At 40.0% G+C, this 23,234-nt stretch overlaps 1 protein-coding gene and 1 long non-coding RNA gene across 5 annotated transcripts in view; both read left to right on the top strand.

Annotated features, from left to right (window-relative positions):
* Positions 1-23,234, top strand: part of CCDC126 (coiled-coil domain containing 126) — a 108,643-nt gene that overhangs the window by 34,787 nt on the left and 50,622 nt on the right. The window contains exon 1 of one of the 4 annotated variants that reach the window (XM_067746147.1): positions 19,266-19,538. The exons of 2 other annotated variants lie outside the window; for them this stretch is intronic. The gene's annotated coding sequence lies outside the window, so the exon portion shown is untranslated. Of the gene's footprint in view, positions 1-19,265; positions 19,539-19,882; positions 20,024-23,234 lie in introns of those variants that run through there. One more of the 4 variants, XM_067746150.1, reaches the window with a different exon arrangement.
* LOC137228564 (uncharacterized) lies at positions 10,651-14,917 on the top strand. Its single transcript, XR_010945306.1, has 3 exons — positions 10,651-11,907; positions 13,317-13,443; positions 13,907-14,917. It is a non-coding gene; the product is annotated as an uncharacterized lncRNA (long non-coding RNA).

Here is a 23,234-nt window from a genome sequence, read left to right as displayed (position 1 = left end):
ATTTTTTATTAATAAAGATTTAATGACTAGCTAAAGCAATTCAAATGAATAGAGAAAAATCAACAGGTTGAATGATCAAGAAAAAAGCCTGAGGCTTTTCAGTGTTTATTGAGCAATGATCCTGAAAAATGATCCTAGATAATCACACTCTTCTCTTTGAAATGAATGGTTATAATTTTTCATTTCTATTTTCACTTAGCAGAAAATGTAGTAATTCATTTTATACCAAAATGCTTTCAATTGAAATTTAGAAACTCTAGAAATAGTATTTTATATTTTAAGTTTAAAGAGTTAAGCTTTTTTAAAAAATTTATTTAGGCTGCACCGGGTCTTAGTTGTTGGAAGCAGGATCTTCATTGCGGCTTGTGGCATGTATGCGAGATGTAGTTCCCCGACCAGGGGTCGAACCTGGGCCGCCTGCATTGGGAACACGCAGTCTTACCCACTGGACCACCAGGGAAGTCCCTGTATTTTATGTTTAAAGGCTATGTGTGTTTTTATACTGTAAGGCATCTCACAACCAATTTTCAAGGTCAGCTTTGACTAATGAAGGTATTTGTGACTGGAAATATTTAGGTTCCTGAATAAAAGAACAGAAATGTCACTGGCACATACAAAAACACACATGCTATTGCTGGAACTGGAAAAAAAAAAAGGCTGAATAAACAGCAAATGGTGATAGCTTCACCATCAGAAGTAAACGCTGATGTAGGACGTTATTATAATACTCTTAAAGTAACATTATTTTAACAGCATAACATATCAGAGAATAGTGGAACATTTCTAGATTTAGAATAAATGATTTTGCAAGTTGAAGCTAGAATGGCTCAACATTTAAGACAGATAATGATCACTATCTAGGGTGGAAAATTAAATATAAGGTTATTAATATGGTGGTTAGCAAAGTGAGAGAAGAAAAAATATGTAAAACACCCCGAATCTTTGTATTATCAACTTCAACTAGGTTGTACAAAGTCATGTTGAATAATTTTATATGCACGCACATTTGAACTACCAAAAAAAAAAGTGGAAAATTAAGGAATGTTCCATTAGTATTACCCCTGATATAAAAAAGTATAGGCTTTTGGCTTAAGTAAAGAACTAAAAAAAGATTTTATAATTTTTAGCACTGATTGAAAAGATTGCTGAAGGCAAGTCTTCTAAAAAACAAATCTGGCAGAAACTAACACAACAATGTAAAGCAATTATACTACAATAAAGATGTTAAAAAAAAAAAGAGCAAGTTAAAAAAAAAGAAGAAACAAATCTGGATGGTCCTGGAGGCATGTTTCTTTCCCTCATTTGGTAGGTTAGCAGAGGGCTGGCTCAGAGACACTGAGCCTGTTTGCAGAGGGACGGTTAGGCTGCCCTTGGTGCCAGTGTTCCTACAGGTAGAGCTTCAAGGCTCTTCTCGAGGCCGTCAGTACAACACCTCAGCCTTAGGTTTACACACTCCTTGTCACTCTTCCTGGGCTCCAAATCCCTTGTTATATTCTTGTTTCTTGGAGAAACTAGATATTCCCTACACTCTCTTAGTCCACTTGATAAATATGTAACGCAGAGAGGGGGCAGAGTCCTTTCTCCTTGAGTTCTGTTTGTGGCGTTTGTGCTGACTAACCCCTTGCCTCAGACAGGTGCCAGGGACTTTGACCAAGGTGCATTGAGAACACCTATGCCAGGCCTGTGCTGTGGGGTAGTGAGAGTTCAGGGGACTGTGTATGCTCTACCAGTAAATCCTATGTTAATAGATGTACCATGTGGCACTAGTGGTGTAAGTCTATGACTGTGATCCCCTCCATGCATGATAAAGCCTATGATAAAGGTCCTGTAAAAATAAAGTGCACATGCCATAATTTAGCCCCAATCTGGAAACATTCATGAAACCACTTCTGAACTTTGTTCAAATCTGTTAGACTTAATCATGTCAACAGCAGTCATATTCTTTGGAACATATCAAAGATCACCTACAATGTTCTGGATCTGCCCAAACATTGAACATCTTGATGAAGCATATACAAAGTCACTCTTGACCACGTGAGGAAAATGCTTCCTAAATTTTGTCAAACTAAATGCATTTAATTTAGACAAGATACAAGATGCATTAGAAAAGTTAAACAAAATAATAGATTTTGAGCAAAGAGCAACTTGTGGCCTTTGCAGGAAAATGAAATTTATTTTGAAGTTGCACTGGCCACAGTGATTTGGTATAAACTGTTCATTGTTATTACTAATATTAGCAAAAGCTTTACAAAAAACCCCTTACTTAGCTAAGTTTCACTTTTGAAAATAATAAATTTTTTAATTTTAGAGAAAATAGTTTTTCTAAATCAAAAAGTTTTTGACAAAGATGTCATTCAATAAAATATAAAGAAATTAGAGCAAAGAAACAAAGGTTTTACATAAATTTCATAAATAAGAAGATTCCTGTACAAATAAACATCAAACTAATTTCCATAGAACATGTTTTCTGGCCATGATAGATTAAGATATAGTTCAAGTGAAGAGCGATCTGAACAAATTGATTAGCATACTTCCAGTTTTGGTTTTCTTTGTAATATCCGAGCATTGAAAATTTGGAAGAAAAACTTAAGGAATATTCTAGGGACCTATGTTTCTCTAGAAATGTAGATAATGAAAATGGCAATATAACTGACAACTATTTATGTGGTAAAATGAAAAATTTTGTAATATTTTTTGTTACAATAATTTATCATATGCATTATAATTTTTGAACATGATGGTATATCATTATAATGGTATATGAGGATAGAGATAAGAATAATGGTTACTCATAATGGAAAATAATATGAAAAAGAATATGTATATGTATAACTGAATATATATGTGTTTATGTATAACTGAATCACTTGGCTGTGTACCAGAAACTAACACAACATTGCAAATTAACTATACTACTTAGGTTTCCATCTAAATCTTCCAGACTCTATCCTTGAGGCTGCCTAACATTTTTGTCAGTTGCCTGGCTTAAGAAATTTAGGGCTGGCCCATTGGGATGCCATATAGATTTTTAAAAGTCTAAGGAGAGTACAGGAATATTTATATGAATTTATGACTAATACGTTTAAATTCTGCCATCATCATCTTTCAAGCAGAACTTGAGAACACAGATTCTAGAAATAGAAGGTCTGGATTCAAATGCTGATCTGCCACTTTTTAGCTGTAGGACACTGGGAAAGTTATTGGACTGATCTCTATGAGTTTTCTCATCTGTAAAATGGGAATAATTATAAACTTTATGTCTTAGGGTTACTTTGAAGATTAGTTGATTTAATACATGCAGAGTGCTTAGAACAGTGCCTGGCAGAAAGTAATTGGTCACTTATTCTTTGCTTAATGATGCAGAAATCTAGGACTTTGAGCCAAACCTTTTGAGCAAATCCAAAGCTATTTTTTTACCCCCACCTGGAGTGAAATACAAGTCAGTATTCTTAACTTGCATACTGGAATGTAAATCTTGCTCCCTAAACGCTCATTCATGAGGCTCTTCAAGGTCCTTGCCGTCTCACCATGAGTCCTGCTTCTGAGTTTTCACTCACGTTGTGAGCCTTGTTAAAACAACAACAGCAATAGCGACAAAACTGTCCTTTCCCATTGCAAAAGTAATACATCTGCATTGAGAAACTTTGGAAAATAACATTTGTCCATAATCTCAGCAGCCAGATATGCCAATTTTAATACTGCTGTTTATGTTCTCTTAATCTTTTTTCTATGCATATGTGTATATAATTACCAAACTATCATTACACTGTAAGTACTGATTTGTAATCAGTCTTTTCACTTAACAGTGTATTGAGAATATCTTTATATGTCATTAAATATTCTTTCATTACATCATTTAAATGGCTGCATTGTATTCCATTATATGGATGCACAGTTTCATAACTTACATTTTTTTGTGTGTGTGTGTGGTACGTGGGCCTCTCACTGTTGCGGCCTCTCCCGTTGCGGAGCACAGGCTCCGGACGTGCAGGCTCAGAGGCCATGGCTCACGGGCCCAGCCGCTCTGCGGCATGTGGGATCTTCCCGGACTGGGGCACGAACCTGCGTCCCCTGCATCGGCAGGCGGACTCCCAACAACTGCGCTACCAAGGAAGCCCCATAACTTACTTTAATCTGTCCCTTGTAATTAGACATTAAGAAAGAATAGTTTTTTTTTTCTTTTTTGCTATTATAGTTGAGACAGAGGAAAAGAGGCCCTGGGTTGGTACTATCAGCTTATGCTGTTAGTACTATCAGCACCTGATGTTGCTATAAGCTGGTCTGGCACAGCTAGGCCTTGGTGTTTTCCTGATGAACATAAATAATTTCATAGAACACTCACATCAGATAAGGCTACTATGTGATTGTGATAAATCAAAACAAAACAAGACCACTTCTTTTTTTAGGTTTTATTATTGTTTTCATTTATTTATTTTATTGAAGAATAATTCATTTACAATGTTGTGTTAGTTCCTTCTGTACATCAAAGTGATTCAGTTATACATATATATGTATATATATATTCTTTTCCATTATGGTTTATTGTGGGATATTGAATGTAGTTCCCCATGCCATACAGTAGGAGCTTGTTGTTTATCTATTTTATATATAGTAGTTTGTACCTGCTAATCCGTAAATCCTAATTTATCCCTCCCTCTCCCCCTTTCCCCTTTGGTAACCATAAGTTTGTTTTCTACGTCTATGAGTCTGTTTCTGTTTTGTAAGTAAGTTCATTTGTATCATATTTTACATTCCACATATAAGTAATATCATGTGATATTTGTCTTTTTCTGTCTGACTTCACTCGATATGACTATTTCTAGGTTCATCCATGTTGCTGCAAATGGCATTATTTCATTCTTTTTTATGCTTGAGTAGTATTCCATTGTATGCATCTACCACACCTTCTTTATCCATTCATCTGTCGATGGACATTTAGGTTGTTTCCATGTCTTGGCTATTGTAAATAGGGCTGCTATGAACATTGGCGTGCATGTATATTTTCGAATCAGAGTTTTCTCTGGATATATGCCCAGGAGTGGGATTGCTGGATCATAGGGCAACTAAAACAAGAGCACTTCTTATTCATATCTGAACACAGACAAAACATGTACATTGTCCAAATCACAAAAATGACCAAACATCTCCCTATCCTGGTAAAATATGAGTGTTTGCTGCGTCTTTACCAATATAGCTTTAGCCTCATTCTAGTCTTCTCTACATCTAGATAAGGCTTATTAAGACAACTAATCATAATTGCTTCTGTCTCCTGATGTCATCTAATATTGTTCGACCATAGGTTTCTGATGATCTTTTGGCTGGAGGGCATTGGGACAGTCATCTTAGTTTTTCAATTATTAGCTGTTTTGTATCTGCAAAAAAATATTTCCTGTTAAAACAATAGGTATTTAAGTGGCACAACCTGGGGGAAATGTTAAACATTCATTTCTATCAATTCCGTAAGTTTTACCCCTATATCAATCAAATTATCATAAAGCAATATGTTTGGAGTGTATTACCCTGGGTTCTGTCGGAAATACATACCTTTTGTCTCATTTTACATTATATTTTGACTTTCTTAGGAGTCACATAAAAAGTCATGCTCAAAGGTAGTATACCTTTGTATTTTTTATAAAATGTCTATAGAAGTATACATAAGGGACTTCCCTGGCAGTCCAGTGGTTAAGACTCCACACTCCTGGTGCAGGGGGTGTGGGTTCGATCCCTGGTCGGGGAACTAAGATCCCACATGCTGAGGCGCAGCCAAAAAAAAAAGTATATATAATTATTTCATATTACAGTTAAGTGCTAGGGAAAAAAGTAGATCTCCGTTAGTCGTAGTCGTTCTCCATAGAAAGGCTCCAATGAACCATGCTTTCTGATAGTCACATGTTTGGGTAGTAGACCCTCCCACAATGAATCCGGCTTGCCCGGGACTTGTGCTAACAAATAGCATACGGCAAAAGTGACACTGTGCTAATCCCAGGCCTACCCTTTAAGAAGACTGGCAGCTTCCACCTCTAGTTTTTTGGAATGCTGCTTTGGGGAGCTCTGAGCTCCCGTGTCAGAAGTCCAGTTACCCTGCTGAAGAGGCCACGTGAAGAGACCAAGTGGAGAAGATCGATAGAGAGGGAGAGGCAGAGGCTCCGAGACTACATGGATAGAAAGAGAGCCCCAGCCCTTCCAGAATCCCAGCTGAGTCATTTTCTCAGCTGCCTGACAGGATGTCAGAATTATGAGTGAATCATCTGGAACCTCTCCAGGCCAACTGAGCCCCCAGATGTAGAACACCAGAACCACCAGGTGATGAGCCTAGCCGACCCACAGAATCCTAAGAGTTAATAAAGTGGTTGTTGTTTAAAACCACTAAGGTTTTGGGTGATCTGTTACACAGTAACAGATAACTGGATACACCTCCCCTTATGATCTGGTAAGACTGTTGCCATTTCTTCTCCTTACCTTACCGTGAGAGCTATGGGATTCATGGAGATTTTCCTTTCCACCTTCTCTTCCAGAAAACTCAGAACGCTTTTGTATTCATTTTGAATGTCTTCTCTTTGTTGTTTTGTTTGTTTTTTGTTTTGGTATAATCATCTTCTTTACCTTCATCATCTCAACTGGCCACTGATTTCCCACTCCTGAGTTGAGTGTTTTTCTCCCTTGTACTTTGTGGCTGATATGCATCCTTGTATTATATTTCACTAAAAATTGTTTCAAATCCTTTGTCAAAGAGGTGAGGTAAAAGCTGGAGATAAATGTATATAGTGAATATGGGGAGGTGAATAGCATTTTGGATATAAGCGTGAGTTTGGAGTGGAGATACACATGGCTCTGAATCTTGGCTTTACACCTTACCAGTTGTGAGATCTTGGGCATGTCATTTAACTGCTCTCAACCTCAATTTTCTCATCTGTTAAATGGGAATAATAGCTACATGTTACAGTTGTACAAAATAAACTGAGACAATGTGTGTAAGGCACATCACAGTAGGCACTTGATAAATAATTATTAACAGGTAGAGCAAATTTCTTAAACAACTTAATCAGGATCTAAAAAGATGCAACAGCCCAGAACAACAGGCTAAATCTACTAAGGTAAAATTTGTAAGCATAAATTTGATACTAATTTTTGAATCCCAACTCTTCTTTTTATTATCTGTGGCCTAGGACAAGTTACTTAAACTTTTAAAGTCTTAGTTTCCTCACACAATGGTATTTTAAAATAGGGCTTCTTGTTTCCATTTTATATGAGTCCCCCCAAAATGCTACCAACTATTCCAAATTCCAAAGTGATGGATAAGATCACCAAATCAGGAGCTGAAGAGGAGGTGGTTGAGCAGATTTCCCAACCTTAGCTGACCATACCCCTACCCCAAGGGGAAGGCTGGTAACTAGAAGAGGATGTTTGGAGAGAACAGTCATTGTCAGTATCCTGTGAGGTCTTACCCCCAGTGTGGGTCCCTCTCAGTCATTACATTTCATTTCATGTGTCTTTTTATTTTATTTATTTTTGGCTGTGTTGGGTGTTCGTTGCTGTGCACAGGCTTTCTCTAGTTGCAGGGAGCGGGGGATACTCTTAGGTGCGGTGAGCAGGCTTCTCATTGTGGTGGCTTCTCTTATTGCAGAGTACGGGCTCTAGGCGTGTGGTCTTCAGTAGTTGTGGCTCACGGGCTCAGTAGTTGTGGCTCGTGGGCTGTAGGGTTCAGGCTCAGTAGTTGTGGCTCATGGGCTCTAGAGCACAGGCTCGGTAGTTGTGGCGCACGGGCTTAGTTGCTCCGTGGCATGTGGTATCTTCCCAGACCAGGGCTCGAACCCGTGTCCCCTGCATTGGCAGGTGGATTCTTAACCACTGCACCACCAGGGAAGTCCTCATGTGTCTTTATTCTCCTTTAATCTGGCCAGTTCTTCAGCAGTTTTTGTCTTTCATGACCTTGACAACTTTTAAGGTTATAGGTCATTTATTTTGCATCACACCCCACAATTTGAGTTTATTGGACGTTTCCTGATGATTAGTTGAAAATTTTGCATTCTTAGCAGGAATATTTCACCACTGATGCTGTGCTCTTCTTCATACACCACATCAAGAGGCACGTGGTGTCAGTTTGTCCCATTGTTGTTTATGTTAACTTTGATTGCTTGCATAAGGTGGTGTCTGCCAGATTTCTCCACTATAAAGGGCAATTTTCCCATTTGTAATGAATAACTATTTTGAAGGGAGCTATTTTTTTTTTTTTTTTTTTTTTTTTGCGGTACGTGGGCCTCTCACTGTTGTGGCCTCTCCCGCTGCGGAGCACAGGCTCTGGACGCGCAGCCTCAGCGGCCATGGCTCACGGGCCCAGCCGCTCCGCGCACTTGGGACCTTCCCGGACCGGGGCATGAACCTGTGTCCCCTGCATCGGCAGGCAGTCTCTCAACCACTGAGCCACCAGGGAAGCCCAAGGGAGCTATTTTGAGACACTGTAAATCTCCTTCTCCTCATTAAACTTTCACCATCTATATTTAGCATCCACTGATGATTCTTGCCTGGATCAATTAGTGTTATAATGATTGCAAAGTGAAAAGTTGGAAGCCAATTTTATGTGGCACTGGATATTTTATTTACTGTACTAAGACTGTTTCAGAAGGCTAAAAAGTAGATTTCTTATTTTCTAAGAGTGACCACAAAAGTCACAGGATTTGCCTTAGATTTCATCCCTACAGAACCGGTTTGAATGGAACGTGGAGAAAAGAAAGATAGTAGTTTTTCCAATTATGATTTATGAAGTCCCACCTTATCAGTGTATCAGCCATACTCATATGTAACATGAAATAATAATAGTGCCTACTCCATACATTGTTGAGTCAAGTGAGATAATGCAAATAAAACAATAAGCACCTGCTGGTATACACACCTGTTTGTATTGTGACTTTGCTTCTCCTCCTAATAAGAAGTGAAGTCTGTTTAATCTACCACCTTTAGTCTGAGCTGGCTTGTTTCTCATTTTGGCCAAGAGAATGTGGGAGAGCCGTCATTGTGGGAGTTCTGAGCCTAGGTTTTAAAAGGCCTTGCAGTTTCTGCTCTCGCTTTCTTGCTGACCTGATGCTATTGGTAAAGTAGTCTAGATCCCTTGGGGACAAGAGACTGTGTGGAGAGACCTGGAGCTGACAGCCAGGACAACTACTAGACACCTGAGTGAAGCCATCTTAGACCACCCAGCTCAGTAGAGCTGCCAGATGATCACAGCTGTGTGATTCCACATATGCCCAGAAGAAGAATCACACAGCTGAGCTCAGCTCTTACTGTTGACCCTCAGAATTGACGGACCTTGGAAAAGAGAAGATGTGGCCAAGAGGGGTGGGGAGGTGAGGTGAGGGCTGTTGGGAGGGCACTTGAGGTGGAATGAAGAGTGATTATGTTTGAGGGTATGGGCCTAAGGGTAGGACTAGGGCCAAGAGGTAGATGGCACAGAAGTAAGATTTTTTTTTTTTAATATACAGAAGAACTTTGAGCAGAATTTCCCTAAAATGATATAAACTTCCTTTGAAAGTTTTGAGTTTACTATCACTGGAGGGATTTTTTAAAAAGATTGGATGACCTTTAGATGTCAGGGTGATGTAGAAGGGATAGAGTCAAGTCTCGCATGATTCCCTTACACCTTTATAGTTCTTGGATTCTGAGAAAATTTCTCTGCACATCAGTTTGGCCTGGTAGTTCTGAAAATGCTTTCCTTTTACTATTCACTGTGGTAACACTTTAACAGTTTTCTACAAGTTTACAGCAACAAAGATGATTCATTGCAAACATCTGTCAAAGCTATTGCTTTTTTGTCCTTTTGGTTTATAAAACTGCAGAGTTTGAGCTCCTGAACAAACTCCTGGCTTCTTCTGAGTCCCTTAGAATTTTATAAATTGTAATAATTAAAAAAATTCTAAGACACCCATTTTTTCTACACATTAACATCTCTGAAATTAGGATGTGTCTGCATTCACCATCAGCCAGGTGGCAGTTATGACATAGATGTAATATCAGTAATTATGGTCATAGCTTTTCAAATTGTCATCACTTCAACTGAGTTAAAGGCATTATTGGTACCATATGTATTGAATGTAATTGATGTAATTGATGTATAGACTGACAGAGTGGTAGAGAATCACAGAGACAATTGGGAAGTGATTTTCTTTCATTGTAATTTATAAAATAATGACGGCAATTGACGGCATCAATTGATACTGATGAGCTACAATAGCTATTAACTTAGCTAACCTGTATTGGTGCTTACTGTGTGTTGACTAGGCATGGTATGAAGGGTTTTACATGGATTATCTCAGTTTAATCTTCACTAGAACTCTACAAGGTAGGTATGTTTATTATCCACATTTTTACAAATGAGGAAATTGAGGCTCAGAGAAACTAACGTTCCCAAGGTTTTGCCCTTACTAAGGGATGGAGGCAGGATTCAAACAGGCAGTCTAGCCTTAGAGCAAGGGTTTTATTTATTTATTAATTTAATTTAATTTATTCATTTATTTAAGCCAAATCTATTTATTTATTATTTTTGGCTGCACTGGGTCTTCATTGCTGCTCGCTGGGGCTATTCTTTTTGTCTGATTGCGGTACGCGGGCCTCTCCCGTTGCGGAGCACAGGCTCCGGACGCGCAGGCCCAGCGGCCATGGCTCACGGGCCCAGCCGCTCCGCGGCATGTGGGATCCTCCCGGACCGGCGCACGAACCCGTGTCCCCTGCATCGGCAGGCGGACTCTCAACCACTGTGCCACCAGGGAAGCCCTGGGGCTACTCTTTGTTGCGGTGTGCAGGCTTCTCATTGAGGTGGCTTCTCTTGTTGCGGAGCATAGGCTCTAGGTGCATGGGTTTCAGTAGTTGTGGCACACGGGCTCAGTAGTGGCACGCAGGCTCAGTAATTGCAGCGCACGGGCTCTAGAGCGCAGGCTCAGTAGTTGTGGGGCACGGGCTTAGTTGCTCCGTGGCCTGTGGGTTCTCCCCGGACCAGGGCTCAAACCTGTGTCCCCTGTGTTGGCAGGCAGATTCTTAACCACTGCGCCAGCAGGGAAGTCCCAGAGCAAGGGTTTTAAAGCACTACATTGAACTGCTTCACACTAGCAGTAATATTTTTTTTTTGGCCCATTTCATATGCTCTCTTATTTTGAAATTTCTTTTTTATGTGTTTTGTCTCCCCATCTAGACCTTAAGGATCATAAAGTCAAGAATCTTTTTTCTTTTTTATCTCACATTTGGGTCTTTAACATCCTGGCACTGGGCCTAGTTAATGCTTATTAAATGTCCAAGGGCAGGATAGAATTTTACACTCTGTGTTCAGACTTGGTCTAGGTTACAGCCTTCCTCTGGGGGGTTATGTCAAGGCTAATTTAGTTGCAAAACACATAGACTATAGTGGAATTGTGTCTTTTTTGTTAGTGTAGTATCCAAGGCCTTCACCTGGGGAATCTCTCATGAGATGGCAGCTTTTGGGGAGTTCATGCTGTGTTCCCCTCCTTGGTTGCCCCAGAAGAGAGTTCTTTCCTCCCTAACACTTTGCAGCTGGAGCAGGTGGCCTTAGACTTGACCTTACAGCTTCTCCTACCTGCAGCCTTAAGTCTGCAGCAAACGATGCAAAGGTAAGAGGTCATTAAGTTTCATTAAGGGTACCTTCAGAGGCTAGCAGTGTTGCATAGTAGTGGTAAAGGGGTTCTGGCCAGACTATCCTTGTTAAAAGACAATTGTTGGGCCACTGGACATTCCAACGATGCCTCAGTCCCTATCCATCTTCTCAGTTTGGTTCTATAGCCTCTTTTCTATTCATTGAACCCCTGACATGTTTCCTTTTTTTCCTTAAGACAATTACAGTTAGCTTCTGTTGTCTGCAGTCAAGAAATGCTACTGATCCCTTCAATCAAGATGGCTTCAGGCAAGGTAAATTTATTAGAGGGATACAGAGGTGTCTCATGAAACAATTCAGACGGGTCTTCCCTGACCACCCTGTATAAAATAGTTCCCATCCCCCTTGCCACTCTCCATCCTCTTATTTTGCTTTACTTTTCCTCGTAGCATTTACCATCTCCAGACATAGCATCCATTTGTTCATTGCTTTCACTGGACTGTCAGTCCATGAGAGCAGGGACTTTGATGGCTCACTGCTATTTCCCCAGCACCTGGCACATTGCTGAATGAATACTTCAATAAATGAAAGAGAACCGAGGCTCATAAGGGACTGCAGTTGAAAACTGGAAAATGATCGGGGACCTGGGGCAGTTTCTCTCCTAAGGGTCAGTCTGTAGGGCCACATGTTTGTTCATCTTTACCTTTCTCTTCCCATCTGCTTTTTGGCTTCTCCCATCTGCTTTTGGCTTCTCCCTAAGATGACTAAGATGGAGGGAGGGAGGAATAGAGAAACAAGATGGTTTAAACCAGAGGTTTCTAAACCTAGTGGCTCATTAGAATCATTACAGGATCATTTTAAAAACATTGATTCCTGGGTCTCACTCAAGACCCCCTGTATCAAAATTTCCACAAATGAGGCTCTGAGATCTGTAGTTTTAACATCCATATTTAGACAGCTAGGCACTGAATTATAGATGGGTCTCTGAGAACCTCTGCTTTAAACAAATCAAGCTTTCCCCCAAATGTTTAGAGTTGACGTCTTCAACAAATGTTTACTGAGAATACCTAATAGGAGCCAGGCATTGGTGTAGGTGCTAAGAGTCTGTAGGAAAGAAAACTAAAGTCTCTGACTTTCTTGTGGTTAATCCCATACACAGGAAAAGCGAGGGAAATGTCTTCTTTCTTTATTCATTCCATTTCACAAGTATCTTGAAAACAGATTGGTACTATTATTGTAAGGGTAGGGTCCTAGTTGAGATATCAAAAGACCTAATTTCTAATCTTGCCTCTGCCACCTACAGGCTTTGTCTTCTTGGGCATGTCATGTCCCTACTCTGAGCCTTAGTTTCCTCAACAAAAAATTGGGATAGTATCCTCTCTGTGTACCTCTCGGAGAGTTATAACAATTAGAAGAAATAATGCAAAAATGTTTTGAAAATTACACAAATGTCAGCTACTGTGTTTTTTCCACAGATCGTATAGTTTCTATACATTGTTTAGAACACTTTGGTTGTGTGTTCCCTGCAGTCACAATAACAGAAGAATAGTGTTCCAAAGTTAATAATGTCCTTTTATGATTGGACTTATCTACCACCCGGTCTGAGTTAAGCACATTATAAACATTATATCACCTTGAATTTCTATAACACTTATTACTGGTATCATATTTGGTAATATATATATTGCTCTTTAATGACTTTCCTTAAAACTTGTTTTTCCAGCCTCCTCATGAAATCATCAATCACGGGCCTGTTTTGTGCTTGCCATGTGTTCTCCAAGGAACCGGGTATAAAGATGGGAAGTTGGTGCTCCATAAATACCTGTTGATGGAATAACTGAATGGATAAGGTTATTTTTATGATAACAGAGTGTGTGCCCTGTTTGTTATCATCAGCCATAGGAGTAGGGAGGCAGGAAATGAGGAGAGACTGTAGTTAATGCCTGCATTAAAGTCTTTTTCTTTGTTTCCTCCCTCTCACTTTTTATGGAATCTGAGAGAGATGGCTGACAGGATGTGGGTGGGAATAGATGGATCTGACAGGGACTAGCGTTTTAAGGCTGCATCTATCTGTTCTGCTAAAGGATTGATCTGAGTAGTGTACAATGGGGAAGGTATTGGAATATGTGAATTTTATAGTACATGTTAAAGTGGAACTTATGACAGACAAAACTCTTGGGATTGTAAGAATTAAAACGCAATAAAGTTGGGTAATGCTTAGACCAAAATATTAATACAACTCTGCATTATGTCACACCTTTTCTCTAAATTTGCAACGACTTACATCTTTTTTTTTTTTTTTTTTTTTTGCAGTACGCGGGCCTCTCACTGTTGTGGCTTCTCCCGTTGCGGATCTTCTCAGTCTGGGGCACGAACCCATGTCCGCTGCATCAGCAGGCGGACTCTCAACCACTGCGCCACCAGGGAAGCCCTCAATGTCATACATCTCGATTGAGAAGATCTCATAATCTATTTGAGGAAGAGTAGGTAGAGAGATACCTAAACATTTTTTTAACGAATGGGTAAACTAAGTCATAGCCAAGGAAAGTGGCTTAATCCTCGGGATTTATCAAACATGGTTATTAAAAATTGAATCAATTTTATCTAATTTAGAATATTCGGAGGCTTTAATTTCTAAATCTAGCTGCTTATGTGGAAAAAATGTATAGTAATGAGCTTTGAATGCAATAGCATTCATCAAGTCATTTGCTTTAATGGAGTAATTATTCTGAATTTTGTAATAATGAACAAAATATAGGTAATTTTTGTGGTTAGGCAAGTTAGCAAAAAAAAAAAAAAAAAGATAGATACTTGCACCTTTTGGTTGGTTAAAATCTATCTCCCTAACTGTGAGCACCTGCTAGGAAATATAATGGTCATTATGATCTTGATAATTTGAATGCTCATCTTTGCATTTTTGCAGTTTACATTTGGGAGTTTAAATAAATAAGATCTGCTTTCTATAAAGGAAAGCCTAAATTTGAATTAGGCAAGATATGATGAGTTCTTGCTGGACTTGGATGTATTTATTCATTGGCAAGAGCAACCTGTGTTGTGCAATCAGTTAATGGTCACAGGACATAGCTTAGGGGCAGAGAATTAAAATACCTGTCTTGCATGTACACACTGCTATATTTAAAATAGATAACCAACTAGGAACTACTATACAGCACAGGGGACTCTGCTCAATACTCTGTAATAACCTAAATGGGAAAAGAATTTGAAAAAGAATGGATACATGTATATGTATAACTGAATCACTATGCTATACACCTGAAACTAACACAACATTATTAATCAACTATACTCCCATATACAATTAAAAAAAAACTAAACATTGTTTTTATTTTGATATAGGTTTTTCTACATACTGTTAAATGATATATATGTGTATATACATATACAAAGACACATTTAAATAAAAACATATCATATTGTATACAAAACAAACCCCAAAAAACCTGTCTTGGCCCAAACTCTTTATTACACTTTTGATTAGGAGCTTTTCCTGTGGTTAGCAGGCTCCTCTCACATTACCCAACCCCAAAGAAGGGCAGGTTAGGGCCTCCCTTTTCTAGCCTGTCAGACTCCCCCAGACCAAACCCTTGGACCACTATGTGGAAAAATAGAACTGTCCACGAAGGGTCTGGTATATCACAGAAACAAATCACAATGTAGGAGGAGCAAAGATTCTGTTAACTTGAATGTACCCCTCAAAGCCCAGTGGAAGGTGCTTCCAGTTTTAGGCTTTCCCAACCATAGCGTCCTTCAGGGAGGCTCCCTTCATTTCTGACCTGTGTCTCTCCCTCCTGCTGTTCTCCATATTTCAAACTCTCAGGAAAGAGCCACCATTTCCCCACAGGTTTAGCCCAGAGTTTAGCTGATTACATTCTTTTGACTCTAGGTCTTCCTTTGACAGATGAGTGTGCGGAGTTTGGCAATACATCCCACTGCATCTAAGAAAAAGATTTCTAAGTTGTAAAGTGCTATAAAATATAACAATAATTATTACCTTCAACATTCCAAATTAATTTACTCTTTGTCTACCCAGATGTGAGATAGAAGGGAGGTGATGAAAAATCTTGAAAATAACAATAGATGAATCTTTTGGCCAGGGAAACGTCTATCAAACTGCAGTTATTAACTATATATGGTATCCAGAGATTTGTGTATGAGGCCAGTAGGAAGATTTATTTATTCATCGTATATTTACCGAGTGCCTTCTACCAGTGTCTGGAAACAGTGGATAGTAATGTGTTTATAATCTAATAGAGGAGGTTGCTTTAACATACATAAATATTAGATAACAAAATAGAATCTCACAGACAAATACATAACTATCTCCCCATCTTAAAACTTTGCGTGGCTCCTCAAATTAAGTAAAAGTTTCTTAGTTTGGCATTTAAGCCTTCTAAGTTTTTGCTCTCTCCTCTCTTTCTGTTTGTCTGTTTGTTTGATGTATCTCTATAGAAGCATTGTCCAATAGGAATATAATGCAAGCCACATATGCAGTTTTATTTTTCTTTGTAGTCATATTTGAAAAGTAAAAAGAAACAAGTGGATTAATTTTTAATAATGTATTTTATTTAACCAATATATCCAAAATATTATTGTGTTAACATATAATCAGTATTTTAAAACCACAGAGATATTTTATGTTTTTTGTAGTAAATTTTCAAAATTTGGTGTGTATATTACACTTACGGCACATCTCAATTCAGACTAGCCACGCTACAAGCTCTCAAAAGCCACATATGGGGCTTCCCTGGTGGCACAATGGTTGAGAGCCCGCCTACCGATGCAGGGGACACGGGTACGTGCCCCGGTCCGGGAAGATCCCACATGCCGTGGAGCGGCTGGGCCCGTGAGCCATGGCCACTGAGCCTGCGCGTCCGGAGCCTGTGCTCCGCAGCGGGAGAGGCCACAACAGTGAGAGCCCCGCGTACCTCAAAAAAAAAAAAAAAAAAAAAAAAAGCCACATATGGCTAGTGGCTACTGTACTGGACAGCTCAGGTAATCTGTATCCAGGTTATCCCATGTTTTGTATACATGACCTGTATTGCCTCTTTTCCTTTGTGCCTGCCTACCATGTGGACTTTTCCCACTCAGATAGAAATGTTTTTTCTCTACATATAATAGATACCACACTCTACTGTGGCTTCTTATATATTTGTGTTCTCCCCCCTCCCCCTACCATAAGAGACTTCCCAGTCTCAATCCTCTCCCCATAGAGTTCCTCCTGTCTTAATAGGTAGCCGTTAACCTCCTTTTTATGGTACCTATTTCCTTCCTATTCTTTACTGTTTCAGCACCTAAGTATGCATTCTTTATTCATGTTTTTGAACTTTATAAAAATGGAACAATACATTATATATTCTTTCGAGAGTGGTTTCTTTTTCTTAACATTATATTTTAAGATTCATCTATATTATTCCATGTAGTTTGTTCATTTCTCTGTTATATTCTATGTCTATTATTATATGACAATTTATCCATTTTGTTGTTGATAGAGGACATTGGGTTGTTTACAGTTTTTAGCTATAACAACGGTACTGCTGTTAACATTCTTACACATGCATCTTGGTGCACATGAGCCTTTCTTAGGGTATATACCAGGAAGTGACATGCTTGGTCATGTACAGGCCTGTATTCTTAGTCATGCACAGGCCTCTGTACTTTAGTAGATAAGGCCAAACAATGTTTCCAAACTGCTCTATTAATTTACTCTCCCTATAGTAAAGTGAAAAATTCCTGTTGCTCTACTCTTAGTGAGAACACTTGTAATTGTCAGTCTCTTTCATTTTAGCCATTCTGGTCGGTGGTGTAGTGTTATCTTGCTGCGGTTCAAATTTCCCTGTTCTCTTACAAGATTGACACTTTTTCACAGGTTTATTGGTTATTTGGATTTCTTCCTCGGTAATTTGCCTGCTCATTTCTTTTTCTTATGACTGTAGTTCTTTATATATCCTGGATACAAGACTTCTCTTGGTTCTATATACTGTAAATTTTTTTCAGCTTTATTGAGCGATAACTGACATACAGTTCTGTACAAATTTAAGGTGTACAGCATAATGCTGTAATTTCTTATTTGATTCTGAGGCTTGCTTTTTAGCTCTTTTAACGGCGTCATTTGATGAAACCAGGTCTTAAATATTAATGTAGTCAATTTATCAGTTTTTCTATTATAATTAGTGCTTTTGGATTAATTAAAAAAGTCTGTCCCCTACTCTTGAGGTCATGGATATTTGCTCCTATTTCATCTTCTAAAAGCTTTATTGTTTTGCCTTTCAAATTTATGTCTAATATCCACCTGGAATTGATTTTGGTGTGTAATGTAAAGAGCCCAATTTCATTTTTTTTCTTCCAAATGGAAATCTATTTGTCCCAGCACCAATTTTTGAAAACCATCCTTTAGGCATTGCTCTGCATCCCCATCATGACAACGTAAATCAAACTTTCATGTACAGATGAGACTTTCTGGGCTCTTTATTCTTTTTTTTTTTTTTAAATATATCAGAGGTTGGCCGACTGCATCGGTCTCCTGGGGGAGGGGCTGGCGAGGCTCAGACCTATCGTTGGGAGCGGCTGTTGCTACTGAAGACTTGGCGCATCTCTGCGCTCTTCATTCTGTTTTATTGGTATATTGGTGCATCCTTGATCCAATACCACACTGCCTTAATGACTATGGCTTTATAATAAAGCTTGATATCTGGTGACGCAAGTCTTCCTCCTCTTCCTCATATATACTTGTTTTATTTCCTCCTCTTCCTCATGTATACTTGTCTTTGCTCTTCCGTAAACTTAAATTAGCTCGTTAAGTTTCTCTCTCTTTCTCACACACACACGCACACACACACACACACACACACACACACATGCACACACAGAAATCTACTGAAATTTATCTGGAATTGCACTGGGTCTACAGATTAATTTGGGGAGGCTTGACATCTTTCAGTATGGAATCTTTCAATCTGTGAACGTGTTATTCTCTCTTATTTGTTTAGGTCTTGTTCAATGTTTTTAAAATGTTTCCTTCATATAGGTCTTGCACTTCTTTGATTTATTCCTAGATATCTGATATTGGTTTGAGGGTATTGTAAGCTTCAAATTCTCTAACTTAAAGAAAATTCAATTCTCTTTTTTTCCTGGAATATAGAAATAAGTATTTTTTAAGAATACTATTTTTGTGTCTATTAACCTTGTTAAACTTATTAATTGTAACAATTTATCTGCAAATTCTTTTGGATTTGCCACGTACATAATATTGATATTATCTGTGAAAAACAACAATTTTGTTTCTTCCTGTTCAATCTTTAGTCGGTTATTTTTGCCTTACTCCGTTGGCTACGGACATTCGGGGCAAAAACGGGCATTCTTGTCAGTAGTACACTTTTAATCATACTAAGCCCTTCTACCTCAAGCCAACAGCGTGTTAACTGTTAGTTCCCAGCTGGAGGGTATGAGTGAGACGCCTACGCTCTCCTTTCAGCGTCCGCAGCGAATTAAGGCAGAGAGAACTCCTCCCTCAAGCTAAGCTCATCCGAAAAAGGAGCCTGCAGGCGCCTCTGGTTGCTGTGCAACGGCGTTGTCCTGACCCGGAGTAGGTGCCGACGGGTTAGAAACACGTGCCGCCTCTTCCGCCTTCCGGGACTACATCCCCCACAATGCCGCACGTCGCGGGCGGCTGGTGTCCGAAGTGGGGGAAGGGCCGGGCCAGGAGGCGGAGCGGAAGCGGAGTGTGAGGGACGAGAGGAGTAAAATCTCCACCAGCTGAGAACCAACCTTATCCTTGATTCCCAGCCCCGGCGTTTCTCCATCCCGACCTGGAGGCTGTTTCGCAGGCGCAGGAAGCTGTTGACGCCCGCTAATCGGCTTTCGCTGCGCCGCCCCGGCTTGGAAGCCCGTTGGCGTCGGCGACGGTGACGAGAAGCCCACAAACAAGGTAATGGGGAGAGGGCGAGAAGGAAGGCGTCTCCGCTCGCCCTGTCCGAGTCTCTGGCTGAGCCCCTCGGGCCGGCGGCCGCCCCTCCTCTGCCGCACTCTGCACCGGTCCGCACGCCGCCCCATCGGGGCCGCTGCCGCCGGGCGTCTACGGAGCCCCGGCTCGGCCACTGGCCCGCAGCCCCCGGCCACGGCCGGGGAGGCTCTTTGTCCCTGCCCCTCAGGGTCTGACAGCCGCGTCCCCTTGGCCCCGGGCGGAGAACCGAGCGTGGCTCGGGCTGCGTGATCCGAGCAGGGCGGGCTCGGTCCCGTGGCCGCTGGCGCTGGGGAGCGACTGACCTGAGCTGGGGGTATGGAGAGCCCGCGAGCCAGCCGCCCTCACTTCTCTTTCAGTTTCTGACAGCTCAGTTCTCTTCTGCTTTGAGAGAGAGAAAGTCAAATGCCCTTTTTAGATTTCCTCTTCAAAACTCAGCTCCTGGGTGACTGGTAAGGATGAACTTAAACAGCTGTGTCGACTGCGGCTTATACTCTCGCAAGCCTTAAGACAGCCGGGGTTCCCATCCCGCTCGACGCACTGCCTGGCTTTAATGACCTTGGTTAATTAAAGGCTCTAAGCCTGAATTTTCTCACTAAATGGTGGTAACAGTACACACCTTTAAGATGCTAGAATAAGAAGTAATATGCTTACAACGCCATGAATTCTTCGCTTAACGAAAAAATTCTCTTGAGTATGATACATTAGCTATACTTAAGTGGCCCCTAGATTGGTGAGTTTTGTGTTTTTCCTTGTTTAATAGTTAGCACTCTAGGTTGTGTGTTCTTCACTTTATATGTACCTTGTTCACCTTAAACCTAAGCAAAGAATTCTTTAAAATATGCTGTTTCTCAATTTCTGCTGTTTTAAGATGGCTGAGAATGTTCTTAGGAAATTGATGACTTTGCTTTTCTGTGGATCAGCTTTAGGTTCAAGGACTTACCCCACCCCCAGCTGTGTCCTGTAGGGGATCCTTAGAGGAGCTTAAGTGTTTATTCTGGCAGAATAAGCATTTAGGTGTGCTGCAGTCCTGACGTGGGGCTTCACCATCTTTACCCTATGCCAACTTTTTTTCTTCCTCTCTCTACACTTTCCCACTGTTCAGTAATTTCCCATCTTTGGGATTTGTGTTTCCAAGTTGTAGTTTTTGGTCTCAGGAGAAATTGAATGATTGCAATACATTTTATAAGGAATGACTTGAAACATTTCACATTAGTTCTTCTTCAGTTTCGATTGTTCTTGCAGTGTTTTCTCTGAACTTTAGTGACATAGGTGTTGAGTTTTTCTCCAGGGAAATCATTATGGTCCTTAGTTGAAATTGTTTTCAGTTAAAATGTCTGTTCTGTACTACTCTGAGTTCAAGCACTGTTGTGCAGTCTGTGAAATAACATGTTCTGAGTAATGCTATGTAAAGGTACGGTGAGGAAAAGCCAGTGGAGCATGATGAATTTTGTGTAATGTCTTGAGTGACGCATACATTAAAAAAACACCTTTACAAAGAAAAGGAGAAATTTAATGAATGTATTTCATAAGAATACCAGAGAACCAGAGAGTAAATAAGTGAAAAATTTAAACTGTGGGAGATGGCATAATGCGCATAAAGATTTCTGATTCATTTAAAAATGTGTGGCAGAAATACTCGTTTTGAGTAAAAATTTTTCTGTTGGTGATATTTAGTGCTGTTTAGGACAGAGAGTAATGGCTGTAGAAATAGGAGGCCTTGGTTCTTGTCCTACCTCTGTCGCTATTTATACAACCTTAGTTTCCTTTGCGGTCCTCAATTTCCTTCTCTCTCAAATAGTGAATTGATCTGATTCCAAGGACTCTTCTAACTCAGACTTTGCAATGATAAGTTTTTTTAATGTGGGAAAAAAAATGATGTAAACCCTTTTAGTCATTTATTTGTGTCTTAGGTTTTTTTATTTTCCACTCACCTTGAGGAAGGGGATATACACGACAGAACTAGAAAGCTGCCATAAACAGGAATCTCTCCTGACCACTTCATCCCTCTTTCATGAGCTGCACATGTTTTCTCTGCATTTTTGACATGCTTAGTTGTCTTCCTCCCTACTACGTATCTTTTTTTTTACTCATAGCCTCTTTATTATGCCTGCTTTCATATAACTTGAGTTTGTCAATCCCTAATTCAACTTCATTGTTTGTTTCTGTGATTTCTTTTACTTTTTGCTCCTACCCCCAACATATTGGTTTTTTTAGGGGCCAATTTTTGTTGGAGGCCTCAGGCAGAGGTGCCCAGTGCTAGTCTAGTTAGCTGTGGAAGGGGACATGGGGTCATGCGGCACAAAACATGATTGGCTGAGGCAGTGGGGAGGTCAGGTTCCGAGACGGAAATATCTAGTAGTGCGTAATATATTTTGGAGTAAACTTTTACTGTGACATAGTGATTGGGTAGTTTACCTTTTGCTCTAACATGCTCTTCTTAACCCTGACTTATTTTACCCATTTTCTTTTATCGGTCTTTATACTCTTCAATGTTGTTGTCTTCTCTTGCCTTTCCCCAATATGCCATCGAAAACTGATCTTATATGTTGAGATGTGATATTTCTGTATCTTAGCTGGAATTTTTTTTTTTTTTTTTTTTTTTTTTGCGGTACGCAGGCCTCTCACTGTTGTGGCCTCTCCCGTTGCGGAGCATAGGCTCCGGACGCGCAGGCTCAGCGGCCATGGCTCACGGGCCCAGCCGCTCCGCAGCATGTGGGATCTTCCCGGACCGGGGCACGAACCCGCGTCCCCTGCATCGGCAGGCGGACTCTCAACCACTGTGCCACCAGGGAAGCCCCTTAGGTGGAATTTTAGTGTAGCTTCTCCCAAGGCAGTTCACATTTTAAATCTTAGACCTATTTAGGAGTGGATGCTGTGTCCTATGTTAAATTTTTTCCCCTAGATATTAGCCTTAGGCAATATTATGGAGAGAAAATAGAAAATATTTTAGGAATGAGCCTTTCCTCTGAAATTACATTCAAAGACAAGTCTGTGGCGTACTTATTTCTTTTTTTGGAGAGAACTCTCTGAACCTCTGCGCTCTAGTGAACATACTGTGTCTTTTTGTAATAAATATCTGCTTTTCCAGCTATAAATTCCTTAGGAGACCAATAGCCAGTGATTCTTCTAGCACCTTTGGCTGAATGAGAGCTTCTGTGCTTGCTAGTTGCTGCTATCGCTGTCGATAGTTACTTTAGCTATAGTCAACGGCACAAAAAGTAGAGTGCTGAATGAATGCAAAAATGGGATTTGAAGGAAAGATTTCCAAGGTAGGATTGGCCATCTATTAATTTTTTCAGCCTTGCTATTGCAACGTTTGCATAAAAATATCAATACAAGGAAGTATTTCTAGATAGGCCGTGTGAAATGTAGTGTTTTTAATATTTTTGACTGCAACCCGTAGCAAGAGATCTTCTTACCTCAAGACTCCATAGATATGTAACTGTGTGTGCATATCTATGTATGAAAAAAATATATATAAAAAAATGAAAAAAGGTTCACAAAACAAAATCTGTATTGTGTACAACCTACTCTGATGGTTTCTGTTTCATCTTGTTGTTTAAAAAGTGCCAGTTGAAAAGTAGATTCTTGTTCCTTGCTTTTGAAAAAACACTGGAGTCCTGTGCTGAGAGTTTGGATGCCTAATTTCCCCCAGTTTTT

This window comes from Pseudorca crassidens, chromosome 8 (genome assembly GCF_039906515.1).
Source record: "Pseudorca crassidens isolate mPseCra1 chromosome 8, mPseCra1.hap1, whole genome shotgun sequence".
Taxonomy (NCBI): domain Eukaryota; kingdom Metazoa; phylum Chordata; class Mammalia; order Artiodactyla; family Delphinidae; genus Pseudorca; species Pseudorca crassidens.
This window is presented reverse-complemented; position numbering and strand designations above follow the sequence as displayed.